This window comes from Nyctereutes procyonoides, unplaced genomic scaffold, assembly GCF_905146905.1.
Source record: "Nyctereutes procyonoides isolate TBG_1078 unplaced genomic scaffold, NYPRO_anot_genome, whole genome shotgun sequence".
Taxonomy (NCBI): domain Eukaryota; kingdom Metazoa; phylum Chordata; class Mammalia; order Carnivora; family Canidae; genus Nyctereutes; species Nyctereutes procyonoides.
This window is the reverse complement of record NW_026575139.1, coordinates 5,019,608-5,035,694: the sequence shown is the minus strand read 5'-3', so window position 1 is coordinate 5,035,694 and position 16,087 is coordinate 5,019,608. Positions and strand designations below refer to the sequence as shown.

At 49.3% G+C, this 16,087-nt stretch overlaps 1 long non-coding RNA gene across 1 annotated transcript in view; it reads right to left on the bottom strand.

Annotated features, from left to right (window-relative positions):
* Nucleotides 1–2,057: 2,057 nt before the first annotated feature.
* The window catches only part of LOC129496129 (uncharacterized), a 51,990-nt gene continuing 37,960 nt past the window's right edge, over nt 2,058–16,087 (bottom strand). The window contains exons 2-3 of the long non-coding RNA XR_008661671.1: nt 15,991–16,074; nt 2,058–2,356 (exon numbers count right to left, since the gene is read on the bottom strand). This is a non-coding gene — a long non-coding RNA (uncharacterized LOC129496129). The remainder of the gene's footprint in view (nt 2,357–15,990; nt 16,075–16,087) is intronic.

The following is a 16,087-nucleotide window of genomic DNA, read 5'->3' as shown; positions in this document are numbered from 1 at the left end:
TGCAGAAAGCGGGCATGTAGGAGCCCAGGGACAGGGGTCTGGGAACAGGTGGGCAACATCTGGCTAGTCTGTTGTTCATTGATTGATCAGAGCCAGAGCCAGGATCCAATTTCTGGGGGGAAGTTCCTACAAGCACAAGGCAAAACCCAGCCTGAAGGGACTGAAATGACCTGGGTCGTCAGGAAGCACCTGCAATAGAGAAACCTGATTCCCAAACCTCAGACCCACTTAGGAAACCAGGACCTAGGATAAGGCCGAAACCCAGAGGCCAAATGACTCACAAAGGCAGGATGGATTAACCCCTCCGACAGGCAATGCTGAGCAAAAAGTGGAATGCATCTTGCACCCAGCCTCTACCAGCCAGGTGACACTGGTCCTAGAGGACAGCCTTGGGGTTAAGCAGGAGAATAGGGGTGAAGTGATCTCAGCTGGAGGGAGAGGAGCTCAGGAGATGCAGGAGTCCAGCAGGACCTGGTATTTAAAGTCTCTTTGTCAGAGCTGTATCCTGTATATCAAAGTTCCCTAAAGGGTAACAAGGGGTGTGAGTGCCTTGGTGGAAGCTCTTTGGTAAGAGGGAAACCTAAAGATTAAAACAAGCCAAGAAAAATATGGCTTTCAAGAATAGCCTACCATATAGACAGAGCTATGAATGGTCACCTATGGCAGGATAGGAACTAGATTATGAGTTCCGTGAAAATGAGACCAGGAATCTTTCTGTCCATGTGTCTTGCACACTGCTTGGCTCCCAAGATGTATGGACAGGTAAGTGTTTACTGTCAAAACAGAAGTCACAGAAAACACATTTTATTCTTCGAGTGATTAAACAGCCCTTCATGTCCACAGAATGATGAAGTTTATAAGGTGCATTTCTCAAAGCCCTTAGAGGCAGATATCCCTTCTCTTCGGGTGGCTGATGCAGAAAGGGAGGCTCAGCATGGGGGGGGGGGAGCAGAAATCTTACTTCTCCAGAGCAAGGATTCTCCTGCTTTACACTACTGACATTTGGGACCAGGTAATTCTCTGCCATGGGAGATGGCCCATGTGTTATAGGATGTTAAGTAGGATCCCTGGCCTACTGGTAGATGCCAGTAGCAACACCCCTGTACAAGTTGTGATTATCCAAAATGTCTCCAGTCATTGGCAGATATGCCCTGAAGGGAAGGGTGGGGGCTAAACTTTCTGAGGATCACTGCTGTAGGTGGATTAACTCACATGCCTGAGGAAGGTGCTGGGCCACAGTCCCTTATCTCAAACCCTTGGGGCCTGATGTAGTTTTAAATCCATAAGATTTTAGAAAGATAAATACACAATATCCCAGTGGATTCTGGGGCTGCCTCCCATCATCCCAGACATTACTATTTCTACAGCAAAATGAATGAATATCCGCATTAAGTAGGATAAATGAAGATTATAAATAGTCTCACATCAGTTCGGGTCAGGTTTTGCCGCCAAGTGAGTTTGCTATAAACCTGTAAAGGAATTGACTTTTGGAGCTCTTTGGCTTTCAGAAATAGAGTACAGTCCATGAGCAGCAGCCACACGGAGAGGTCAAGTGACTGGCAGGCATCATGCGACTATTACCATGGACAGCGGTTGACCCTGGAGAGCGGGTACTCCCCACCGAGGCTCTCACCCACCTCTCCTAAGTGCCCCTAACCTGCCAGGCCCCACGCTGGTGCAAGCAGGTCCTTGGCCCTTGGACAGGTCTTACCTGCTCCCCTGCATGTCCAGCATCTTTGGGAACCCTGCCTTGATTTCATTGGTCATGTTCTTATTCTATTTCAGGTTGTCTCAGGGCATGATCAAGCTTTCCACAAGATGTAAGGTTACAGAACCAAAGACTGAGGAAACAGAGGATAAAAAGATGGGGAAAAAAGGGAGATGTCTTGCAGCCGGAGTCCAGCTAGGAAGCAGCTTCAGGAGTTTTCCATGCAGGTCTAATGGTGCTCTCTGGCAGGGAGATGTGATGCCCCCTGCACCAGCCCATGCTGCCCTCACTTTGTCCTGCTGGTGAGACCCTATTCTAGAACAAGCCTTACAAGGTCACGTCTGTTTATTTAAATATTTGTCCCCCAAAACCGAGCTGTGAAAACCATCAACCTCACCCAAGGCTGGGGACACGGACTTGCCTCCAGCTGGAGAAGCGAGTCTTCTGTCTTTGCCACAGGGACCAATCAGAGGATGAGATCATCCATGGGGTGCGGGCGCCCATGGTATCTGGCCATCTGGGGGCCCCTGCTTCTCTCGGCCGGCTGTGGAGGCAAGGGAGATTTTTTTCCAGAGCTTGGTGAAGCTCCATATGGTCGAGATCAAAGGTGTTGCTGGGTGCATGGTTCTGCTTTATTTCCAAGCACTGCTGTTAATTAGAAAACAAGATCAGAGGCAGTATTAAAATCCAATTAAATTGATATGAACAGATTGCCAAGTGATGTTCACTAATGTATAATTGAGCACCATGCAAATTTCGGTGGCTGGCTTTTGTGTTTTTCCCCCACACTCTGGAATGAATGATGAGGCTATGAAGTTTCCCTTCATTGTAAAAAACAAACAAGTTAATGCATTGATCTAGGGGGTATTGCCCTGGTGATTGATGGAAATGAGAGAAGAATAGTAAAGTGTGACTTTTTGAAGGGAGGGGCAAGCTTTCTTTGATTCTCTCTCTTTTTCCTGCCTTTGGTTCCTTATTCATTTCTTATGCTGGGGTTCAGGCCAGCTTTCCACCAACATCTCATCTTCAACAATCCAGAAAAAGTTCCCCTGGATTTCAAAGATGGATGGGAACCAAATTTTGGAAGTTTGAAGCCCAACGCCACAGATGAAAAAAAAAAAAAAAAAGATCTGTGTGCAGATTTTCTTTTGGTATGAATTGCCTGTTTGTGTCCTAGTGTATTAAGAAGAGGAAGGTTGTCCTGATTTGGGCTCCTGAGCAAAACCCCCCGGAATATAAAGTGTGGGAGAAGATGGGGAGGGAAGCCCAGTGTTACCAACAGAGGGGAGTGGGCCACCTTCTGAAAAGAGGCCTTTAGCATGGGGCATCAGGAGTTGCCTGTTACTGTTGCAAATTGTTTGCTCACTGTGGATACAGCAGGTTTGTGAGCATTTCAGTGCTAATGGTAAAAAAAAAAAAAAAGAAAAGAAAAGAAAAGAAAAGAAAGAAAGAAAAGTACCACCAAGGAATGGAAAAAACACAACTGTGGATGGCAGTGTCTACATATTCATGATATGCTTGTAGCATTTGGGGTTTTGTTTTAACTCCCTAAAAAGAAAGGAAAATCTAGACAGCTCACTCCCAGAATGGCAGCTGGTGAGCAAGGCAAAGATAAGCAAGAGCCGGGCCTTGACCTTCAGGCATCCAGAAAGGGGAGGAAGTGTGAACAGACAGGTAGCATGAGACACAGAGGGAAGGTGAGGCCGCTTCTCAGCAGCCTTCCCCTCAGACTTGAGCTTGTTCAGAGACCACCTGCCCCCCAACCATCCTGGTGAGTCCAGAATAGACATTTCATTGTTCCCAGAACGGTGGGAACACTACTGCAGAAAACCAGCTCAGTGGCCATAAGTTTCACCCCCTCGACACCTCCACACTCTACCGATGCTCTAGGTCAGCCAGCAGCTCCCATGACAAGCTTACCTTACACTTGCTTTGACAACAACCTGAGCTTCCAAGCGTTGTGGGTCTGGCATTCTGTGTTTGTGGGGCACCGTGGAGCACCGTGGGGCACCGTGAAGGATAAATGTGAATATAGCAGGGAAGGGGGACACACTGCACATCTCCTCTGCTCACACACATGCTCCACTGTCCCACTGGATGCCGCTTACAGGTTCAAAGGTAAAATTATTGCAAATCTCAAGACAGCCAGAGCAGAGAATTAAACCAAGCACAGGGCCCTCTGGAGCATGAGCCCTGTGTTGCCTACACATGTGAAAAGCCCGTGAAGCCAGCCCTGGAATTGGTGCTGCTGTCACAGCCGCCTCTCAAGGCCATGTCATCCAACCTATGGCCTGGAACCCCAGGCACCCCAAAGAGGTCTGTCTCTCCAATGGCAGCAAATCCCCGTGGCTCATGGTGCTCTCTATTCAATGCCAAACAACTCGATTTTAAAGATCCATATTTCTTCTAGGTGTTTGATCACTTCAAACACCAGGACTAAATTATTTTGTACCCAGTCTTATTCCAAACGTGTCCACAATTGATTTAGCAAAATATATTTAGTAAGATAAATATAGATAAAAAACTAACTCAATAGACATGAAGGGACACGACCATTATCAATATCATGGTCTTTACCTGCTACCAGATGATACGATGATATCCGAAGCAATTTTTTTTTCAACAGAATAAATAGCACTACAATGAAAACAGTCAGTGCCTAATAATTGTAGAATGAATGAAATGTGCATTTGTCTAAAAAACACATCTTTCAATGGACAACTAATTTTTTAATCAATGAGGAAAACTTGAGAAAATGTAGGGTTTTTTTTTTTAAGCTACAGGACTTAATGTGTTTATCTCATGTGATGCTTAAAATAAATTTTCAGTGTAAGCTATTTTAGCTCTGTCTGGCCTAGGAACGCCTGAGAAAGGGAATGACTTGCCCATCATAGCATGTAAGAGACAGAACAGGCTTCAAACCCAGTTCTTTTCAATTCCAGGATTTTCCATGACCTCAGCCCTTGAGGTTATGAAGTAAGCAATCATTTTGGATCAGAGGAATTGTAAAAAAAAAAGGAAGAAAACTATCTGTGATTCCTCAGAGTGCAAATCGGTGAGTACCTCTGGCCAGAGCCCCAAGAAGAACTGAAGGCTCTGACGAGCCAGCAGGGAACAATATCGTCAGGAAACCCAGTCAAGATCTAGAGTCAGGACCACAGAGCTGCTCCATAAAGTGGACCCATATTTTAATTAGGGTGAGGTGCACTTGCTACATGCAGCAAGAAAAACACATTTGGAATCAACCGCAGAAGATGGTTAATGAGGCTTCCAGACAAACCATATAAAAAACACAGGCTTGCCTCTTTCCTAATACCAGGCAACAGAGACGGAGGGCAGATGAGATCTGAGTTGCTTTACTGGAATTAGCGTACAGTGAGGCCTGGAGACACCAGTTAGAGCAGGTGGGCTTTGCAGTCCAGCATCCTGTGTACTGAATGACTAAGGCCTGGGCAGCCCAGACAGCAGGGAGAGGCATGGCAGGGCTCTCCCAGACCCTCCCCTGCAGGTCGCAGGAACTCAGACTTCACAAGGAGGCCAATGGCTTCTTCCCACTGGTGAAGCCCCCAGGTCGGTTCTTGGACCCGGGTTGCTCCCCGGGAGCATCTCATCACCTTCCACTGACAGTCACAGGTCATGACAGGGAGAGCCTACTGGTGTCCTTGTCCATGGAGGTCTCTCCACATCTCCCAGTGGGACTACCATGGGAGCAGCACATGCTCAGAAGCAAGAATGTGGAGGAGCCAGAGGACCCAAGGTTCTCCTCCCAACCACCATCCTGGGAAGCCTGGTATATGCTTTCTTTTCTCCTCCAGCACTTCCTTCACTTTGCAGTGAATTAATCACTCATTAATCACGTGCAAAACATTCAGCCAAGTTCTGGGGCATAAAGTTGTCTGCAGGAGCTCAGAGCCCCATAGGGTGAGGTCAGGAGAGGAAGGTTATGTGGAGCAGGCATGGAGATAGAGGGCTATGAGATGCTGCACACCTCAGGGCCCAGTGCACTCCTGGAGGAATGTGGGGCTCGGTGACGCCTTCATCAGCCCTACTCTCCATGCATCTCATGTCCTGTACTCTTGCCTCCAGTGAGGCCTAGCTCTTATCCAGAGCAGGCAGGGCATTTGGGAGGAGCGGAGAATAGCCTCAGAGGGGCCAGTGGCCAATTCCAAGGTCTCCTTCTGATGAATCATCATGTCCTAGGGCTCCTTGCTCAAACCAGAGATCAGCATGGAACCCACATATCCAACATTCAATCTGTGATACCCAAACAAACCCTTCTGACTCTAGGGTTCAGCCAGCTGAAATCTGTGGAGAAAATGGCCTTAGCTCATCAGCTTGTCCTCTCCTATGGAGGATAGGGGAGGCTGTCTTCCACTTGCCCCTCTATGTGGGACTCTGGCCGTCATGCTTCTGGAGTGAGCAACATCCACAGAAAGTGCATGTGTCAGACCTAACACCCACTGGGCCATTTGTGTGGCTCTCTCTGAGCCTCAGTTTTTAAAGCCATAAACTGGGACCACCAGCTTGGCTATTCCAGGGTATGATGGCTATGAGAATAGGGAGAAGAACCCTATTTGATTAGCTCAAACAAACAGGGACAAAGGGATGAAAGCATGATTAGAACAGGTCACCGTGAGGGCACAACAGGAAATTTCAGAAAGGAAACAAAGTGTAGCTGAAAGTCTTGGGGTCTGGTCTGGAAAACAGAAAGTCTGTGTCTCTATAGTTTTGCCTCCCCCTTCCCGAGATACACACACACACACACACACATACACACACACACACACACACATACACACTCCTTTCTCTCTTTCCCCAGGGCCTCTTGGTCTTTCATCTCTGCTTCTCCCCCCTCCCTTTCTAGAGATCACCTTTATCTGTTGCTACATGAGCCACCAAAGGCACCTCTCCATGGCTTACAACCCCTCACAGGCCAAATCCACAGAAATACCAAATTCAGTCTCTTTGTGTTAAGTCGAAGAGTAATTTCTCTCTCTCTCTTTTTTTTTTAAAGATTTTATGTATTAATTTGACAGAAAGAGAGAGATCACAAGTAGGGGTAGCAGCTGAGGGGGAAGGAGAAGCAAGCTCCCCACTGAGCAGGGAGCCCAACATGGGGCTCGATCCCAGGACCCTGACATCATGACCTGAGCTGGAGGCAGATGCTTCACCAACTGAGCCCCCCCCCAGGCGCCCCCCAAGAGTAGTTTCCAAGAAAACCAAAGCAAAACTTGCAGTCAAGTGAGGTGTCCACCCTGTCCTGCCAGCTGAGGCCAGAGGAGAAAGGCCATGTGCCCAAAGGCTGCCTCTTCAGCTCTGTGAGCAAGTCAGTGCAGGGCCCCCAAGGTGATGCATGGGCGGGGTGGCCTCTCAGATGATGACTAGGCCCCCTGAAGGGCTGATGTGGATATGACACATGCACAAGTTTGGTGCCTGGTGGGTCATTCATCCACCATCACCAAAATGCCATGACAAGGGAGCTCTATAATTGAGAGCCCTTCTGAGCTGGTACCTGCAGATGTTAATTCCTTCCTCCCCATCCCGTGTCTGTCTATATCCAGGCTTTCATCTCAAAATCTGCCACCACCTGCCTGATGCTGCTCTCCTGGTTTCCTGGGCTGGGGTCCTGGCTCCTTCGTGGGATGGTTGACTCTTCTGCTCATGGGCTCAGGCCGGCGTCCTTGGTTTGCACTCAGCATGGGCAGTGGTCCTGAACACAGATATGAGCTGAGTGCAAGAATAAGGAGAGCACTGGGGCGTCACAGTGCAAGAAGCTGTCACCCACTTTCTGGCCCTTGATCTTCTCATTCTCCCTCTAACAGCCCAGGACAGTGAAGCCAGGAAAGCCAGCTGACCTGTCTGAGATCCCTGAGCCTGGTGCATTGCCTGGCACACGCCATCTCCTCTGAGTGACACATTTCTGTAGCCCTTTCTTAGCAACAGACAGAGCACCTTTTGTACCCATGACCTCATTGGGGCCTGGGGATCTTGTGAGTCAGCACGCAGCCATCCCAGCTTACAGATGAGCAGACTGTGCCCCGGAAAGGCAGACTGGCTTGCCCAAGGCCACACGGCCAGGAAGTGGTGGCACCAGGCTTCAGACGTGACTGTCTGATTCCAAAGGCCCTATTCCCTGTCAACACCACGCCACCAGAGACACCGTAGAACCACGAAACTGTGGGTTATTTTTGCGGGCTGAGAAATCAATGACCTACATTTCCAAGGATCCATTTAATATCGCACACCTGAAGACCCCAGTGGTCTCTGGGATAAGATTAATTGCTAATGTGTGCGTGGTGCTTTCCAGGTTATAAAGCGCTGTCTCGTAGATTAGGTCAGAGCACACACCCTCATCCCGTCGACTTGATCTGCAGATGCCCCACTGATGCGTGGGGGGAGGCACTCTCACGGGGCAGTTAGGGGAGAGAGCAGGGGTGCCCACACCCACCCTGTGCCAGGCACCATTCACGCAGAACCTCATCTCGTTCTACCCAAACACCTGAGGCCTGTGGCCTTAGATCCATTGTGTGGATGAAGCACTGAGGCTGAGGCATGGGTACACGTGCCCCTGGGGAGGGAAAGGATGCTCAGAGCACCTGAAAACCTCTCAGTTACTGTCTGCTGACATTGTCAACATATGTTCACCTGCCTCCCCTTTTGGGCAGAAAAGGGGGAACCTGTCAAGCTTAAAATGTCATGGGGAGCCAGGACAAAAATATCCTCCCAAAATCATACATGACCACATTGAAAAGGCTGTTTGCCACTGGGGTGGAGGTTTCATCCTTTACTCCAGAACTGAAGACCAAGAAGATAAGGGCTGGGGAGTAAGATAAAGCAGGGAAGGTGCCCGCCAACTGGGAACCAAGCTGCCTCACAGGCTGAAGCACTCGAGACTTCAGGGGAAGACATAAGCTGGAAAGAGAGAGAGCCACACAGCCAGCTCAGCTCCAACGACGACGACATGTCAGGGTGACAGGCCATTGCGTTGTCATCAGACCCTTCTCACCCCTGCTCCTCTTCCCAGCCCAGTGCCCCGTACGGTGCTCACTGCAGAGCTCAGCTTTCAGACGTTGGCAATTTGGTGGCTTTTGGCTCCATCCTTAGAAATGCAGCCTTGTTAGATCTTTGGAACCTTTCAGCACGCACTGACACGACAGGGAAAGCAGAGGAACAAGTGGGACCACCCAGGCAGGGCCAGGCGGAGAGGGCCTCAGGTTGGGGAGGTGGGGCGCTGGGCACAAGACTCAGGACCTGAAGCCCTGGGTACCTCCCGCCACGTGAGTTCCAGCAAGTCAGAAATAAAAACAAGATGCGTATCAGGGTTCTGGCTTGTAGGAAGGGAGCAGGGAAAGTGTGATTCCTTTGGAAGGAGAGCTCCCAGCTCTCAGGGAAGGCTGTTTACCCCAGACAGGCTGCAGGGCATCATTCAAGCAGCAAGGTGGCACAAGCACTTTTTTTGAAGGGTGAGGAGAACCCCAAACCAATCTGCAGTGCCAAGTGGAAATCGTGACTACAATTCCGTGAAACAATACATGGTCTGCTCCAGGATCTGCACCACAAACCAAGGGGTCACCAGGTGTGATCCTCAGATGCCACTAGACTAACACTCACGGTCATTCAAGAGAGGCAAGTGGTGGGTTGTGCAACATGAGGCATATTTCTCCACTGCAGGACTGCTCAGGGCCTTTACTATGTGAATTTCCATTGTGACTTTCCAAGGAAATATACAAAATACAGGGAGTCCCAGATTTACCTGGCCACCAAATCCTTCTCTCCTGGTGTTGGTGTTCTACTTTGGGGAAGACCATGAGTGAAGGGTGTAGAGGCCAGAGCCACCCAGTGAAGGGTGTAGAGGCTGGAGCCTCCCAGCTGGATGGCATGAGGGCCTCTGCAGGGAGCCCTGGGGACTCCCAGGATGGGAAGACGGTTCCTGCTCAGGTGAGACTGGGGACCCCTTGTCCTGGGTGAGTGTTGGGAGAAGGTATGGCCCAAAGACACGGTGTGTCTGGCCCAGTCACACATTCTGCCTCAGACCATCACACCCCTACAGCCGGCTGTCATGCAGATGGAGCATGCACTGACCCACCCATGCTCAGACAACATTTGGGGAATAAAACCAGATGCAGGACATGAATGAGCAACTACCTAAGAGGGAAAAAATAAACAAATTGCAAGATTATACAAAACTGTCCAGCTTCTTCATCAACCAAATAAATTCAAGGTAAAACAACGTTTGGGGTTTTTTGTTTTGTTTTGTTTTGTTTTTCTTATCAACTTAGCAAAGTTTTTTTGCTTTTTGTTTTGTTTTATTTTGTTTTGTTTTGTTTTAAGATTACAGCTTTGGTCATAGAGCAGAAAAATGGGGGGGGTCCCAAAAACTGCTCATGAAAGCCCAATCTGGTCCTCCCCTTTTGGAAGTCAATTTAACAATACTGATCAACAAGCCAGAAAAGTGCATGCCCCTCTCAAGAAACATATCCTAGGAAACCGGCAAAATAGAAAAAGATTCATCTGTAAGGATGTTCTTTGAAGGAGTATAAATTATAGCAACACACTAAAATCATCAGATCAAATCATTGGAAATCAGATGTAAGTAATAGGTATTATATTCATACAAAAGGACTTTCTGAAAAAGATGTGAAAGATTCGTGAATGGAAATGTATTTGCAGTGTACTTACTGTTCATTAGGGGGGTGGCAAATAAACAGTTGTCACAGAGTGACCCATTTAAAAAAATTACATGATATGTGTCACACCACCGAAAACCTGTGTTCTGGTCTCAGAGCTATGTTCTCCCAAGAGAGACCCAAAATGGGATTTTCCATCATTGCTCACATCTCATCTCCCTCCAACATTGAAGAAGGTTCAAGGGCACAACGCATGTTTAGAATCTGATGTCTGCCTATATTCCCCCCAACTCCAACTCCTGGGACCCTACTGAAATGCTCTTTGTCGTGCCACCTGGACCCACTCCCCATCCTGTCTCATCTGCTCCATGCCCAGCCTGCCTGAGATGCTCCCAGCATGCCACACCCTCCTCACCAAGGGTACAGGCCTCCTTTTGCTCAGACCTCCTCCCGCCTTGAAGCTTCCACAAGGGCTCCCCACCTCCAAGATCCAAGAATGACCTTCACCATTCACATCACCCACTAACTCTTGACATGCAGTGCTTGGTTTCACTTTCTATTCACAGGCTGGCTTGAGGATAAGCCCCAGTTGCTCAACTGCAATATGGGAACAACATGATCTGCCTCATGAGAGACTTTCTGAGACCTGTGGCAGCACTTGGCACATTACCTGCATCATGGTCATCACTGATGTGTATTAGATACCTACATCTAGATACCTACGTCTAATCTCCTCTTGGTCAGTGTCCACACCTTGGGAATCAAATGTCAGACCAAACCACCCAGAAAGCATAAGCAATGGATGGAGTATCCCCTGAACCAGATGCTCGGGGGACCCAGAGGAGGTTCCACATCACAGCAGGGGCTCCAAGTCAATGAGTCACATTCATTGATGGTCCCAGACCTTAGGAGCCTCAGAGAGGACATGATCCACCCTCCCACACTTGACAGCTTGCTTCCCAACCATGGCCCCACCACCATGGAAATGACTCACCTGCTCTGTGATGTGGTCCTCATCCACAAAGTAGGCATAGGAAGAGCACAGACTTCACATGGCTGGGGCCTTGAGGACCCAATTAAACAATGCCAGTAAAGATTTAAAATCACCCCAATATACCACCATTCACTCTTAAAAATGGTTAAGACTAATAATGCCAAAGGTTGCATGGCTGCAAAACAACTGCATCTTTCACACATGGCTGGTGGGGATGCAAAAAGGTACAACTACTTGGGAAAATAGTTTAGCATGTTCTCATTAAGATAAACATACACTATCATGTGACCCAACAATTCTGCTCCTTGGTATCTACCCAAAAGATTAGTATACATGTTTATAATAGAGATAGATAGATAGATGATAGATAGATAGATAGATAGATAGATAGATAGATAGATAGATATAGATATAAACAATTCAAATATTCATCACTGTGAGAATGAATAAAGAAGCTGGGGAATCAGTCACTCACAGGATGGATTCATTCACATGATGGAACACTGTCTAACAATACAAAGGAATGGATCACAGATGCATACGACAATGTGGGTGAATCTCCCAGGCACTGGCTAAATGAGAGAGGCTAAATGTACAAGAAAGCAAAGGTATGAGTTTATCTATTGGAAGTTCTAGAAGAAAAACTAATTTTTGGGACACCTGGCTGGCTCAGCAGTTGAGTGTCTGCCTTCAGCTCAGGGCATGATCCCGAGGTCTGGGATCAAGTCCCATGTCATGGAGCCTGCTTCTCCCTCTGTCTGTGTCTCTGCCTCTCTCTCTCTCTGTGTGTGTGTCTTTCATAAATAAATAAATAAATAAATAAATAAATAAATAAATAAATAAATAAAACTAATTTATGATGAAACAATACAGAATAGTGGTTGCCTGTAGTTCCAGGCAGAAGGGAGGTGATAGAACAATATGGGACCAGCAGGGACTTTGTGGGGTGTGGCAGTGCTGTGTGTCTTCACTGGATTGTTTCAGGAATGTACACATTTGTCAAAACTCACCAACCTGTGTACTTAAGATCTTGAGGATCTTAAATGCCCAATTATACCTCAATAAAAAAAAAATAGTGGCCCTGGTACACGGCAAGCAGTCCGTAACTACATTATTGTCATTAATGATGACTGCTCTACCTCCACCAACTCACAGGGCATCGACATTTGCAGGACCCTTGGAAAGCTCCAGCCAGGTGTCCCCAACCATTTCCGTACCGTGGACCTTTGGACAGGTACGTGATGCGTAGAGCCCTTTCTCAGAATATAGTTTTGCCTGCAGGAAATAAAATACATATGACGACAAAGGAACCCAATTATTTTGAAAGTTATCAAATATTAAAAACGGATTTGTGATCCAGAAGTGCATGTGCTCCTTTATTAATGCATTAAATAACAAGCCCTACCAGAGGGTCTAATAACTATCATAATTTCAAAGTAGCGAGGGGTATAAATGGCATTTTGAAATTTCCTACAACTGCAATGGAAAATGAAAATATCTGGGATTCCTCTTGCTAACAAAGTCACAGGCACTGCGAATCTTATGCCTCCACGATACCACCTCCGACTGACAAAGGGGCTCCATCTCCGTTAGAGGGTAGTGAAAATAGAAGCACGAGGCTATGTTCTCGACTGGGTTCAAAGACCTGGTCACAGCCCCTTGCCTCCCTGGTGTGACCCTGCCCTAGTCCAACACCCTATGCACGGGGATGGGGAGCGGGAAGATGGGGACCACAAAGGGAGTTGTTACCCCCATGCTACCCGCTCAGAACCGGGTGTCCTGCGTCCTGACTTCCAGGACAGCCCTTTGTCCTAGAGAGATAAAATACGGAAAGATTTACCCCAGAACCTGGCATGGCAGTGTCTCCCCATTAAACACAAGGGTGGCATGATTCGTTGGTGCTGAGGCTGGCAGAGGCAGGGATGCAAATGCTCGCACATGCACACAAGCGTACACATACACACACATACACACACACACACGTGCACTAGCTCTCACTCAGTACCCTCTGGCCTTGCCTGATTCAGCAGTGCAGGGCTCAGCCCGGGGAGCTCCCTGGACCACAGCCCCTGCCAGGCCCAGGCCCAGAGCGTGGACGACCCTCCACTGCAGCAGCGGCCAGCAGGCCCCGTCCAGCCCAGACTGGCAGGCTGGCAGTCAGCGGGCGCCCACCGAGCACGGGGCCTCTGCCCGCATTAACTCCCTGCTGGGATAATTCTTCTCCAGCCTTTTTTTTCCGGCCACCAAGTGGGCCTGCCACCACACTGCTGTTTTTCATCTTGTTAATTGAGTCATTTATTTCGTTAAAAGGTGAAACTTTATCAGGGTTTATGCGCCAAGTGTGAGAAGGTGTATTTAATGATACATCAAATGGCCGCACCCTCAGTGCCTCTATATTTAGAGATGGTACAGCAAGGGGGGGAGGGGCCGGGGGAGGCAGGAGGCAGCCGATCCTACAAGATTAAATTATGCTGATTTTAAAAATAGCCACAAGTGAGGTGGGCAACGGTTGGCTTCCAGGAGTGCTCAGAAATGTGCACAGTGGCCAGGAGCTTGAGAGTTGTCCCCAAAGCATCCTGGGGGCTGGGGCCTGAACCTGGGGCATCTCCCTCTGCTCCTGACTCCCTGCACCCAGTACCCAGTGTCCAGCACTGCTCAGGTGACAGATTGGTGGGTCATACCCACTCTGTTCCTGACACTGTCCCTTCCTGACCCCCAGGACTCTCCCACCTCCATCCTGACAGCCAGCACTCGTCCTGCACCAGGGGTCCCCAGAAGAGCTCAGCTGGCCCTTCCCCCACCAAGAGCTTCAGTGTCCTTCTTCCCCAAATACCTGTGGGTAAAGTCTAAGCCCCCAGGGCCTGTGTCCAGAGCCTTCTTGACCCCGGCTGTGACCGTCCAGCCCCAATGTCCACCAGCCCCACGCTCTGGGCCTGCATCCAGGCCAGGCTCTGTGCTCTGCCTTAAAACTCCATCCTCTCCATCCTCCCCATCCTCCTCATCCTAAGGCTGTACATCTCAACCCACAGAATCACTCAGGGAACTTTTAAAAACACCAATGCCTCAATCCTACCCAAGACCAGCTGAATCAGGCTTGTAGGGCTCTGGGTCCCCAGGTGACTCTATGTGCAGCCAGGGCTGAGAACCAACGCTTCACATCCTATTCACCTCTTCAAGACCAGATGTCCTGCTAGCAGCCTCTGTCCCCAGGTCTCTTGCCACCTGAGAGGGAGTGAGACCCCTCCCCTGCACCCCAGCTCTCTCAACTCAAATGATATGGTCATCATAGGGCTTCCTGTGTGGGGCACTCTTGAGGGCTGGGGTGGACTCGCCCAGAGCCTGGCCAGGGAAGGTGCTCAGGTGGCAGTCTACATGATACATGGGACACAACCCACAGTCTCACAGTGATGTGCCACCGAGGACAGCTCCCATCCAAGATGCCACGTCAGGGAGACCAGAGCTCTGGACCTGCCCTGGACAGGAGGAGGGGACAGGATGAGTGACCATATGGGGGCTAGGAGTAGCCAGCCAGCCAGGGCAATGGGGGAACTCCTTGTAGATTGACAGGAAATTGCAAGACAAGGTTGAAAAGACCAAGACCCCAGAGTACACCCAACCCTGCACATCCCAGCTGGATGACCTTGGCTGGCTCATTCAACCTTTCCGAGTCTGTTCTTTACCCATAAAGTGGGAATGGTAGGCCCCTAATCCCAGGGGGTGGGGGCGGGGAGACTTTGCAGCAGGATCTATGTGTCCTGTGAGCACAAAGCCGGGCAGGTTGTAGCTTCAGAGATGATAATGTCCTTGTGATACCAGCCCTCCTCTATGGGCTCTGCTCCTTCTTTCTTCTTTAGATGACCTTACAGAGGCTCAGGCCACCAGCCGGCTGCAGGTGGGCAGCAGCCCACAACGGACATGCAAAGAACGTCCAGGAGACTGATACACTTCCCTGTCATTCTGCCCTGAAGTTTTTCTCTAGAAAGCACAAGACAACTGCTGGACTGTAGGCCCAGATCCCGGTCTGATCAGAAGGTTTCTCCTTAATTCCATCCCAACACACGTTGATTAAGCACCAGCTGTGTGCCAGAGCCCATGCAAGGGGGCCAGGAGGCTGCAAGGAGCACGTGTCTTTTAGTGGCTGATGCTGGCAGTCTGTCTCGTGGATGAGAACCAGCACCCGGGCCCCACTCCGGAGCCCAGCACACCTGCACACAGTGAACACGCGGTCCCCAGGCTCCCAACACGGTGGAGACGAGACACATCAGACACAGAGTCTCCCCTCAGCATGAAAACCTGAAGGCCAAAGACACATTGGCAATGATATCAACAAGCGCGCTACCTTTTCCACACGCCAGCCATATGGATCATGGGAGTCTTCAAAGAACATGTCCACACTCCCCTGTCTCTCGTGTGTGTGTCTTGCTGATTTCCAAAATGTTCATGGACAATGTGGACTTTACTTACAAAGGGACCCCTAGAACTACGCCCAGGGCCAGTCGCAAGCAGGACTGGCCATGGGCGACCACAACTACACTTAGCCAGGCATCGTGTGTACAGGCCTGTTCGTCTTGCCTGGACCTGACCCAGGAGGGGTGTCTGTGTCCACGTGAAAGCCACACCGAATAGCAAGCAAACCCCATGAGTTAGAGGGTCTTACTTACCCTAATGTCTGCTCTATACCCTTGGCTGCCCTGCAGAGCCATCAACAGGATCCCAGTTTCCTGCTGGTTCTACCCTGGAAGCACCTGTAAAGTAACG